Source organism: Lactuca sativa, chromosome 8 (genome assembly GCF_002870075.4).
Source record: "Lactuca sativa cultivar Salinas chromosome 8, Lsat_Salinas_v11, whole genome shotgun sequence".
Taxonomy (NCBI): Eukaryota; Viridiplantae; Streptophyta; class Magnoliopsida; order Asterales; family Asteraceae; genus Lactuca; species Lactuca sativa.
Genome location: NC_056630.2, coordinates 241,917,279 through 241,930,227, shown reverse-complemented (window position 1 = coordinate 241,930,227; position 12,949 = coordinate 241,917,279). Strand labels below are relative to the sequence as shown.

Sequence of the window (12,949 nt, the reverse complement as noted above, 5' to 3'; positions counted from 1 at the left end):
CAAATTGGTGCATCCACACTTCATAGTCTTGAGTGTAGAGGATTGGAATCTTGGTTGTTGATCCAATGCTGTTAGAGATGTTGATGGGATTGGATTGAGAATCGTCCATGCTTGATCGTTTAACCTGTAATAAGATCAGACTTTATAATACGTAATATTAGGGCAAGATGAATAATTAATGAGATACGTCAATTATGGAGTAACGGCTCAATAAATATCAATGAATGCGGAATGAACCCTGATCACTTCTTTCACAGAAGAGATGTGTATGAATTACACAGTCTCCTGCTCTGATACCAATTGATGAGTTGAAAAACTATTTGATCGTTTAGATCTTATACAGGTTAATCTGAATAATGCAAACAGAAATATCAAACACGAGAATGAATCAAAATACGTTGAATGATTCAATAGATTCACGCCTCAGCAGAGCTCGACAAAGAACTTCTGATGTAGAGGCTTTTTACGGTTACAATCGATAAAAGGTATTCGCTATGAATGATCGACACCAAAATCTTACGTATAAAGATGCATGCAAGCATCTATAAATACTAAACCCTAATGATAAACCACGGATGGACAGGCCCAATCCGGATACAAAATTGGACTAAGGACTGAGCCCAAGACGCAACACATAATGGACCCTACAGTATACTACAACTTTTGTTTATATCACTAAGGCTAAAAAGTCCTCTATCTTAAATTCATTATTTACGCCTCCAGGTGCCGTACCGGTTTTGCCGAAAAACTTCGACGGGTCATAACTTCTTCGTTATAACTCGGATTTTAGCGTTCTTTATATGTACGGAACCCTTGAGAAATATTCTACAACTTGGTTAAGATTATTTATTCTAAATAATCATTTGTCAAAAAGTCGTTTTCGACACTTATTGCCTCTAAATTGACTAGCCGGGATCTACGGGCGTTACACCATGTATGACTTCTAGTATGAACTTCAGGATGCAGACTGCCCAAGATTATGAGTGTTTGCATCGTCATGCGAACGAACTTAGAACCCAATACGACTCCTGTAACCCGACCGCCCTACAGTCACACTCCAACAGAGACACGAGAACTGTCCGGACAACTTAACGACTACTCAGCAAAAGAATGAGAAGACCAAGCTCCTCACCTTTGAGAACTCCAGTCTTATTCTTCAAGAAGACAGACTTCAGCATGTGTGATCATACCAGCACTAATGAACCGGATCCCATCAGAACTCCGTAGTTAAGCGTGCTTGGGCGAGAGTAGCACTAGGATGGGTGACCCCCCATGGAAATCCAAGTGAGAGGCCAAATCCTTTTGGAGGCCTCACACTGGAAAGCGTTGATACGCTTCGGAAAGCATAGTAAGCTAAATCCAAGATAGTTAGGACCTCCGGGATTCTTGCCCGAATCGGCCCTGTAACTCACAAACCCAACCTCGCCTTCTTGGAAGAACCTGTAGAGATCATGGACCGTGAGGTTAAGCAGACGAAGCAAAGCCGCATCCCGATTGTGAAGGTTCACTGGAACGCCAAGCAAGGACCGAAATTAACATGGGAGCACAAGGATCAAATGAAATTGAAATATCCTCATCTATTCGCTTAGTTATCTGTAACTACTTTATTTGCTTAGACTTTAATTTCGGGACAAAATTCCCTTTAACGGGGGGATGATGTGACAACCCGAAATTTTCATTTGTTCAAACTTTAAAGTCAAGCACTTAAATTGAAAGTCAATTACATTCCTAATAATTGTTAGTCAATTTAAAGTCCGTTGAAGTGTTTTTAGTATTTATTCTTCAAACGAACGGATGAAAGGAAGTACCGTCTCGAGTCTTGGGGCGACTCGGCGAGTTGAGTCGCGTCATGGGAAGTTTTCAGAGCATAGGGACTCGACGAGTCAACGGGTTGACTCGATGAGTAGAGTCAGTCAGGAAGGTTGACTTTGACTGAGGACTTTGACTTTGACCAAGAGTTGCCCAGTTGACTTCCAAGGGTATTTTGGTAATTATTGGTATTTATTGAGTTCAGTCATTTGGTATTGATCAGTGGTGGAGTTCGTGTCGGAGGTTGGAGCAGCGTGATCTTATCTCTTTAGTCAGCAGTTGCATGGTGAGTTATCCTCACTATATCGACAGGGTCTAAGGCACCAAGGCCGGCCCTTTATCGGATGGAAATCCGGGTAGTTGTTATGTTGTTGCTTTGCTATATGTTTGCATCCTGGTAGTTAGGATGATATATGTTAGAGACTTGGTTAAGGTCGGAATCCTGATATATATGATGATGCTTTGTTAGCGACCGGTTAGGTTGGTATCCTGGTTAGAGTGTGCTATGTATGTGATTTGCTAGATCGGTTGATTAGTGATGAATTACTATATGATTATATGTTTATGTGCACATGGTTGGTTGACTGGGGTTGCGTTGAGGCGGGTCCTGCTTTGTGTTGTAGGCCAACATACCCAGGGTGGACCGGATATTCTGAAGGCCCAGCGAGCGGTCCGGATAGGCTGTAGGCCCCACAAGGGCGGACTAAACATGCCGAGGCTCAAAGAGTGGACCAGACCGAATGAAGGCCCGTTGCGGGTGAACCAGTCATACTGTAGACTCGGAGAGTGAACCAGGTGGGTTGAAGGCCCGGAGCAGGCGGACCACCCACACTGTAGACTCGATGTATATGGCTAGACTCGGAGGGTGGACCAGGTGGACTGAAGGCCCGGAGCGGCGGACCAGTCACATAGTAGACCCGAAGTGCATGGCTGTTCTGTTTATGATATGATATGTTATGTGTATGGTATATGTCGTTGGTATTTTGGGGGTAACTCATAAGCTTTCGAGCTTACAGTTTTCAATGTATTGTTTCAGGTACTTCAGGAGATCGTGGCAAGGCGAAGGCGTGATCGTACCGCTCCTCATGTTTTATGTACTTATGATGTGGTTTTGGGAAATACTCTGATATTAAATGAATTTGAAACCCTTTTTGTAGTGAATTAATGAAAATGGGTTATTTTTGAAAAGTTTAAAATTAGTTGTAAATTTTGGATGTTACATTAGTCACCGAATGCATACCATGCCTCAGATCCAAATACTCGTGGGCTAGTCTCTCCCTCTGAACCAATGGAACATATCTTATGTGGAACATCTCATAGAACTGCTCCTATAAAATAGTATCCCTCGGCTTCGGAGTGTAAGAGCTAGTAACCTACCTCTAGCACTCCTTCACCACCAACCTAAGAAGGTTCGGGGCGCACTTGACCTTCTGGTCAGCTGGGCAGGAGCAAGTAAAGAAACATTCCTCAACATTGGACAACCACCTCATAACAATGATCAGATCCTAAACCCCATTGAACACCTGGAGCTTCATATTGTCGAAGTCCCGGTACTGGAAATATCTCTCTCTCCACGAACCCCATCGGCTGCAATGGTCGAGGTAGCTACAGCAACAACAACCTCAGTAAGAGCAGCATATTGTTAATCAAAGTACTCAATCATGGCGGTCTTTAGAAACCCAAATTGCTTCGGTATTGTGACACCCTTCAAAATTCAAGTCGGTTCTAGATTTGACTAAGCTTAGTTGCAAGTATAGACACAGAACATAATAGACATAGTAACTAGAAGTTAAGTTATAACCTACTAGAAACTTGGAAATAAGTAGAATCGAAGGATAGTTTACTTAGATAACCCATACAACTATGTTGAATGTACTGTAAAGCCTTAGCTGCTGAACAAAACCCTGATCCAACCCTAGTACCCTCTCCATGGATAACCAATTCTCTCCCACTTGGGGTTCGAACTACTACTTGCTGACCCTCGCAGTCAGTCATAACACCAATCCTGCTCAGCCAATCCATCCCCACTATCACGCATACATCCCCTATGGGGATGGGAATCAAATCAATCAGATAAGGCACCCCGAAAATCTACAAGGCACTACTCAGATATAGTCTGGATGCAGAAATCCCATATTCGTTGGCGATCGAAACCTACAATGGACACTCCAACTTAGTAAGTGTCATATCAAAATCCCTATTAAAAGAACGGGCTACAAAGGACCCATTCGCGCCCGAGTCGATAACACAAGAGAAGGCAGATAATTCACTAAGAATATACCTATTAGAAACATAAATATAAGCATACCATAAAATAATTGAGAGAATGATAAATAGAAACATAATAGTAACGACGTCTGGCGCCACGCTGGCCTCTTCTGCTGTGAGTTGAAAAGAACGACCTCTAGCCCTCGGGGTTTCACTTTACCATGGCAACCATTGGTGATCAAAGTAGGTAGTGCTAGATCCCGTGTCGGTCCTGCAGTGAGCAAAGGACAATTGGGCTTTATATAGCCAACTGTCCTTTGCTCAGAGGTAATAACAAATCCTGGTGTTCGATATGGTGAGATACTGGCGACAATCCTTGGCGTAATGCCCATCCTTGCCATATTTGTGGCACCCGAATGAAGACATACAAGAACCCTCATGCACCTTGCCACACTTGCCACAAGTGTGGCCCCTCTGACTCCCACATCTCAGACCAGCGACCTTGAACCACTTCGCTATAGGCTGTTACTAGACCGAAGCCTACCTCCGCTCCCTCGTTTGTAGCTCCAACTCGATCTCGCACCTCTTAGTGGCCTCTTGTAAATCCAAAAGTGTACCATTACGCTGAGTAGACATAAACTGGTGGATGTCCGTCTTGAGCATGCTCAAGTACCGAGTCATCTGAGCTTGCTTATAAGCATCAAACTCAAGACAAAACAGTGCTCTCTTAGTAAAAATCTTGGTGTTCTTAGTCACCAACTCCGTACCATGCCTTAGATCCAAATACTCGTGGACTAGTCTCTCCCTCTTAACCAATGGAACATATTTTGTGTGGAACATCTCAGAGAATTGCTCCTATAAAACAGCAGCCCTCGGCTTTAGAGTGTACGAGCTAGTAACCAACCTCCACCATTCCATCACCACCAACCTAAGAATGTTCAGGGCACACTTGACCTTCTAGTCAGCTGGTCAGGAGCAAGTAAAGAAACATTCCTCAACATCGGATAACCACCTCATAACAATGATTAGCTCCTGAACCTCATTGAACACATGGAGCTTCATATTATCGAAGTCCCAGTACTGGAAATATCTCTCTCCACGAACCCCATCAGCTGCAACGGCCGTGGTAGCTGTAGTAGCAACAACCTCATTAAGTGTAGTATATTGGTCATCAAAGTACTTAATCATGGAGGTCTTTAGAAACCCAAATAACTCTGGTGTTGTGACAACCGTCAAAATTCGAGTCGGTTCTAGTTTTAACTAAGCTTAGTTACAAGTACAGGCATGGAACATACTAGACTTAGTAACTAGAAGCTAAGTTATAACTTACTAGAAACTTGGAAATAAGTAGAATCGAAGGATAGTTTACATAGATAAACCATACAACCATGCTGAATGTACTGTCGAGCCTTGGCTGCTGAACAAAACCCTGATCCAACCTTGGTACCCTCTCCATAGATGACAAATTCTCCCCCACTTGGGGTTCGAACTACTACTCGTTGACCCTCACAGTCAATCATAACACCAAACCTGCTCAGCCAATCCATCCGCATTATCATGCATACATTCCCCATGGGGATGGGAATCAAATCAATTAGATAAGGCACCCCGAAAATCTACAAGACACAACTTAGATACACTCTGGATGCAAAAATCCAATATTTTTTGTTGATAGAAACCCACAATAGACACTCCAACTCGCTAAGGGTCATATCAAAATCCCTACTAAAAGACTATGCTACAAAGGACCCATTCTCGCCCGAGTCAATAACACAAGAGCAGGCAAAGAATTCACTAAGAATGTACCTATCAGAAACATAAATATAAGCTTACCATAAAATAATTGACAGAATGATAAATAGAAACATACCAGTAACGACATCTGGCGCCAACCCTGGCCTCTTTTACCGTGAGCTGAAAAGCACGACCTCTAGCACTCGGGTGCTCCGCCTTACCATGACACCCATTGGTGATCCTCAAAGTAGGCGGTGCTAGATCCTACAATGAGTAAAGGATAGTTGGCCTTAATATGGCCAACTATCCTTTGCTCATAGGTAATAACAGATCCTGGTGTTCGGTATGGGGACATACTACCGATAATCCTTGGCATAATGCCCATCCTTGGCACATTTGTGGCACCCGAATGAAGATCGACAAGAACCCTCATGCACCTTGCTGCACTTGCCATAAATGCGGCCCCTCTGACTCCCAAATCTCACATCAGCGGGCTTGAACCACTTTACTGCAGGCTGTGACTGCACCGGAGCCTGCCTCCACTGCCTCGTTTGTAGCTCCAACTCGACCTCCCACTTCCTAGAGGCCTCCTAAAAATCCACAAGTGTACCATTATGCTGAGTAGACACAAACTGGCAGATGTCTGTCTTGAGCATGCTCAATTACTGGGTCATCTGAGCTTGCTTAGAAGCAGCAAACTCAGGAAAAAACAATGATCTCTTAGTAAACATATTGGTGTTCTTAGTCACCGAATTTGTACCATGCCTAATATCCAAATACTCGTGGGCTAGTCTCTCCCTCTTAACCAACGGAACATATCTTGTGTCGAACATCTCATAGAACTGCTCCTACAAAACAATAGCCCTTGGCTTCGGAGTGTAAGAGCTAGTAACCTACCTCCACCACTCCTTTGCCACCAACCTAAGAAGGTTTGGGGCGCACTTGACCTTCTGGTCAGCTGGGCAGGAGCAAGTAATGAAACATTCCTCAACATTGGACAACCACCTCATAACAATGATGAGATCTTAAACCCCATTGAACACCTGGAGCTTCATATTGTCGAAGTCCCGGTACTGGAAATATCTCTCTTTCCACGAACCCCATCGGCTGCAATGGTCAAGGTAGCTACAGCAACAACAACCTCAGTAAGAGCAGCGTATTGGTCATCAAAGTACTTAATTATGGTGGTCTTTAGAAACCCAATTAGCTCCGGTATTGTGACAACCACCAAAATTCGAGTCGGTTATAGATTTGACTAAGATTAGTTGCAAGTATACACACAAAACATTCTAGACTTAGTAACTAGAAGCTAAGTTATAACCTACTAGAAACCTGGAAATAAGTAGAATCGAAGGATAAGTTACTTAGATTTCACATTGGTATGCAAATTCTACAATTACTTTAACTGTATCGACTATCCAAATTTAGGCCATTCCTTAACTTGAACATCTTTGCATGAATCATGTAGACACATCATGCACTTGAGTCAAAGTTGAAACTATGACTAGTATACTTGGTTCTTCAATTTCACTTGAATCTCAAAACCACTGTATAGAATACCAATAATTTGATTTCAATCAAACTATGTAACTTTCTACCAAATATAATTATTTTAATTTGAGAAATTTGATTTTTTTTTCAAATATTAAACTTAATTCATTATGGTGTTAGCAAATTTTATTTGGTTCAAAACAATCCAAGATATTCTACATCCATTGTGATATTCCAAAATGCCCAAACTTTATAACAAGTGTCAAAATTTTATAAAATAAATGCAAGTTTTATAAAATTTAAACTTCCCCAAAATTTTATATTATATATAGCGTCTTTAATTATTTACATATGTCATGAGACCTAAATTATATTATGGACAATAATTTATAAACATTAGCTTATTTATGAGCATAGGAGCCAAAATGTCATAAAAGTCAGTACAAAATTTTATACTTTATAAACCTAACCCCCAATCCTTATAAATTATATAAAAACAATTAATGCTAGAAAATACTCCCTCTCTCCTCAAAATCACATTCACATATCTTTCTCCAAGTCACCTTTTCCCTAAGCCTAATCAATTTACTCATTCCCTTACTCCACCTCTCTACTTCTCTCTCTAACATCTTCTCTCTCATTTCTCTCTAGAAAATCCAAACTTAGAATCAGAATAATCTGGAGAGATTGTCACATTTGATTCTACATAAGTTCACATACATCTCTATATTTTCATGGCCACTTTTGGTGGAGAGAAATACCAAAGTGTTGATGAGAGAGATTGGGTATCTAGAGAGACAAAATCTCTATTTTATCTCTTTTCTTCTCTCTAAAACTGCCATTCTTTACCTCTATGAATTAGTTCCAAAACCCACGAAATTTCCAAAATATATCCTTCATTTTACTAAAAAATCTTCATCATTTGAAGTTGATATTCAAGGTAAAATTAATTTCCTTCTATTTTCTTTCAAAAATTTCCTTTTTGTTGTATTTTTCTCCCTATTCTACACCATTCTTTATGAACATTCATATGCATGTTCATGCATGTCAAATTTGATGATGATGGTGGTAGGATTTCACCCAAAAACAACATGCATGTTGTTAGAAGGTGAAATCAAATGACCAAAACCTAAATAAAATCCATCAACTTGAGTTTTACAACTTTTAAAGATCCAAAATTGCATGCATTCAATTTTTTCATTTAGAAACATAATTTTGAACAAAATAAGTTCATTCATAATCTTCAAACATAATGCATGTGATGAACATCAAGCTTAAAGGCTTGATGATCAAAGTACATTGTTAAGAATGCTTATAAAGGATTTATTCATAAATAAAAATCTAAAACTTATTTTCTGCTAAAATTCGATTTCTCCAATAATCCAAACAACAACATAAAATGATCTGGAAATTTTCAAAAATTAACTCATGTTTTTCAATTTATTGTAAGTTTTGCAAGAAAAAGAGCAATAACTCATATAAAATACTTTTTAGTCAATAAATTCTGGTAAATTTATGATATAACATGTACATAGAATAAAGATGTTTCATTAAGTTGCATGCATTTCTATGACGGTTTTCTGTTGATTTCGAATTTATTTTTGTTAAAGATAAATAAATAGTAAAATACAGTTAGGAATGTACAAAACCATATTTGATAATTTTAGAATCTTCTGGATATCATAAAGACTCTATGAAAACAATTTCAGATTTTGCATGATAATTTCTTATTTTTCTCGATTTAATAAAATTTTAAAGTATTAAATTGATGAAAAATAGCAAAATTTACCAAAAATTATAAAACTTTTTTTGAATATCTTAAAATATATATTAACCTTAAATAAAAAGTTTAATGAATTTTTCTTACTGTTTGTTAGTTGTTCATGAATTAATGCTTATTTCTGTGAATAAATCAAGGAAAAATAGCTAAACTATTCCAAAAATCACAACAACTTTTCATAAAATCTTTTATTACAGTTTAAAAACAAATAAAAATTTTGGTAAATTTTCTAAACTGTTTGATATTTATTTTGCAAAAAATCATAAAGACAGGATAAAATATCAAAAAACCGATTTATATATTTTTCCTAGTTTTTATAAATTAATTACAATTGTGAAAAAATTATGAATAATTATTTAATCTGTTTACTACTTATTCTATTTTTTTCACCTTTAATACACATAAATCATGAAAACCACACTCTACTACATGAAAACCCCTTTTGATATTTTTCTCATATTATATACATTGTATTTAAGTTGTAAAATATATTGGAAATTTTTATTAACTGGTTTCTATATTTCTTCAGTTTTTGAGGATTCAAGTGGTTAAATAAAGGAAAAATATCTATACATATCTAAAAGTTGTGAAAAAGTTTCTGAAAGTCATTGACTTCATTTTGAACACAAATAAAAATTTGGTGATTTCTAATTACAGTTTGTTATTTCATTAGAATTTCTAGATGTAAAACACAATGAAATTGCAAAACCAGATTTTTTTTTATCAAAATTGGCATTTAATAATTTTCCCAGTTTGGAAACACTGTGAGTAGAAACATAACAATTATGATAATTTCCCATGAACAATTACTATTTTCTCTATATTTTATGATGTTTTCAAGGAATTAAATTCGTAAAAAAAATAGTTACACAAATCAAAAATTCAAGAAAATTTATTTTACTGTCTTTGACTTCTGTTAAAACTGAAATACAAAGTTTGAGAAATTTAGGACTTATTTGACTTAGTTTTGAATATTTAACCATTTGAAACACCTTCCAAAATTTTAGTTACATTTCAATTGACATTGCCAAAAATGGGATTTTTCACTTAAATTTTTTTATTTAACAAATTGATCCATGGAAATCTCAATTTATAGAAAAATGTTTGTAACTTATACAAATCCTAATTTTGACACAACATTAGCATAATTCTATTGTAAAAATTAAGTATACTAGTGTTAGTTTTTCGACTAGAGACATACTAGTGTGTAACCTTATCGTAGGGAATGGGTAGTAGGACGTGAGGGAAGTTAGCTCAAGGCATCACAAATACCTTCACGCATCATTGTGTGTATTCATGCCTCCCCCTATTTTCGGTTTTTAAGTGTTTTAGGGTGGAAAAACATGTCGTGTAATCAATTATGTTCGTTGTACTTATTTTCAATTGTATCAAAAGTGATTTGGTATGTATGTGTATGCTATTTTTAATTCATGAGGCCTTATTATGATTAAGTCCCTGGAATTAGTTCACACAACTCATTAACTCATTTGAGCCCACGGTCATTATGGATAACACTATTAGGAGGTAGACAACTCCTCACTCGCACGATTCGCTTGAGTTCATTTTAACATATTTCCCTATGTTAGTGATAGACGTAGAAGAGGGCAGCCTCGGTCATCAGGATTAGGTTGTGAACTCATGGTATAGTCAGTATGCACATACGAAATTTGTATCACGTTTTAGTATCAAAATTTATTTCCCATGGGAATATGAACGTTGCATCTCATTTAGGTAACATACTTTATTTATCATGATGATAACAAACTTATTTCCCATGAGAATATGAACTTTGCATCTCATTTTGGAAATTTACTTTATTTCACATGATGAACATGAACTTATTTCCCATGAGAATATGAACTTTGCATCTCATTTTGGCAATGTACCTTATTTCTCATGATGATAATGAACTTATTTCCCATGAGAATATGAACTTTGCATCTCATTTTGGCAATGTATTTTATATCTCATGATGACAACAAACTCATTTCCCATGAGAATATGAAGTTTACATCTCATTTTGGCAATGTACTTTATTTCTCATAATGACAATGAACTTTGTTTATGCAAACTTATTTACTTATTTTAGCAATGTACTTTTATTTATGGAAACTTTTATTAAAACTCTGATTATGACTCATATACTACTATTTTTGTAAATTTGTGAACTCACCAACTATTTCGGTAGTTGACCACTCATTTTACATGCTTTGTTAGGAATTATCGAGTAAGTGGCACATAGAGATACATCACTTGTAGGAGCATTCGCATGCATGATTCTTTTTATACGTTGTAATTACTTTTACAAGCTATTCAAACTTAATGTAAATGGTAAAGATTTTAATATTATGGTTGGTGTTATCTTTTAACTTTTGCTATGAGACCCGTTGTACTGTGTCGTCCCGTGTTTATGCTTTAGCGGGGTGTCACATGTATCTGCCCCCAGATAGTAGTCACAACCTCAGAAGAAATCGATGCCCTAATCTCTTCATGTGACAACCCCGGATTATCCTGTCCACTTGACCCAACTCCTGTCCTAAATCTCCTCGTGGCCACCATACTGAAAATAAACCAAAAAGTATCAGATTAACCGCATTTCATACCATATGAGATATTCTAAACATCAAAACCTAGGGGTTGTGACTTCCTGATATGCGTACGGGTCCTATGCTTCCAGTAGTACGACCCATACTACCTTCTGCACCTACCCATATTTATACTAGAAGATCATCACAACGACCCTATCAGCACACACTATAATACACATACATCCTATTCTTATTCCCTAGAGAGAGGCTAGACATTCCTCAACTGGACGCCTACTCTCACATAACCCATCCATAAAACTTCTACGAACCCTACAACTCTCGTGTATGCAAATCATACATAACACTGATCCTATAGACAGTCGAATACCTGATTCTACCCTAAGCCCTTCATCAAACAAGAACATGGAATAAGGCTAAACCAAACATTCTCAGGCTATAGAATCTTATTTATATACAACTATGATGCATACACTAAGCAACTACAAAAATGATGTCAATTCCATTCAAGAAAGAATTCCTAGGCAATTAGGAATCAATTATCAACAAATTCTATCATGTAATTCCTGAAGATCCCTAGCTTATCAGTAGCATGTTGTTCTGACATATCATAATATCAAATAACAATGTGGGAAAATTGGGGTATACTTTTTTTCTTCGGTTGATCGTACACATCAGATCCTTCCTTCTTTACTTTTATAAACAATTTTGAAAATTAGTGTAAAACATTTACAGTTCCCTAGTTTAAGTCTGGATTCACATGAATGTTCATCCAATTCTCCAAAAATCACAATAAATTTAAAAATTTCAAAAACAATCACGCGTCAATATCGTTTACAAAAAGAGTCATTGTTTCAAAGCATTATTTCAAATCAGAGTTTTCCTAAGACCCAAAGACATAAAACAAGGAAGTTGTGTATGATCATACCTGTGCCTTACCACGATCCTATGAAATACCTGAGACGATAAACTAAAAACTATAAGCCAAAGCTTAGTAAGTTTCCCAAAAGTACCAGCACACCACAACAAACAAGCATCCAATATGACCAGCCAGCCTGAATGGATCTCCTCACATGGCCTACAGCCTATCTGGACTACTCTACGAGCCTTCGGCATGAATGGACCGCCTTGCAGGGCCTATAGCATATACTGACCACTCCACACATTGCCGACCTGACTGGACTACCTCTTAGGGCCTGTAACATATCTGGTCATCCCCGGTTGTCTTGGCCAACAAAAAAAGCAGGACCGTCTCAACCCAACACAAAATGTCGACATAAGTAGTAAACATAAACACAGACCCAAAAATACAGATAATCATGCAGATTTATTGAACAACTACAAACTATCATATCACTATCTTGCCTAGGATAAAGAATCT

At 37.6% G+C, this 12,949-nt stretch overlaps 1 pseudogene; it reads left to right on the top strand.

Annotated features, from left to right (window-relative positions):
- The first annotated feature begins 1,176 nt into the window (after positions 1-1,176).
- Positions 1,177-1,299, top strand: LOC111911336 (5S ribosomal RNA; annotated as a pseudogene).
- The last annotated feature ends 11,650 nt before the right edge of the window (positions 1,300-12,949 follow it).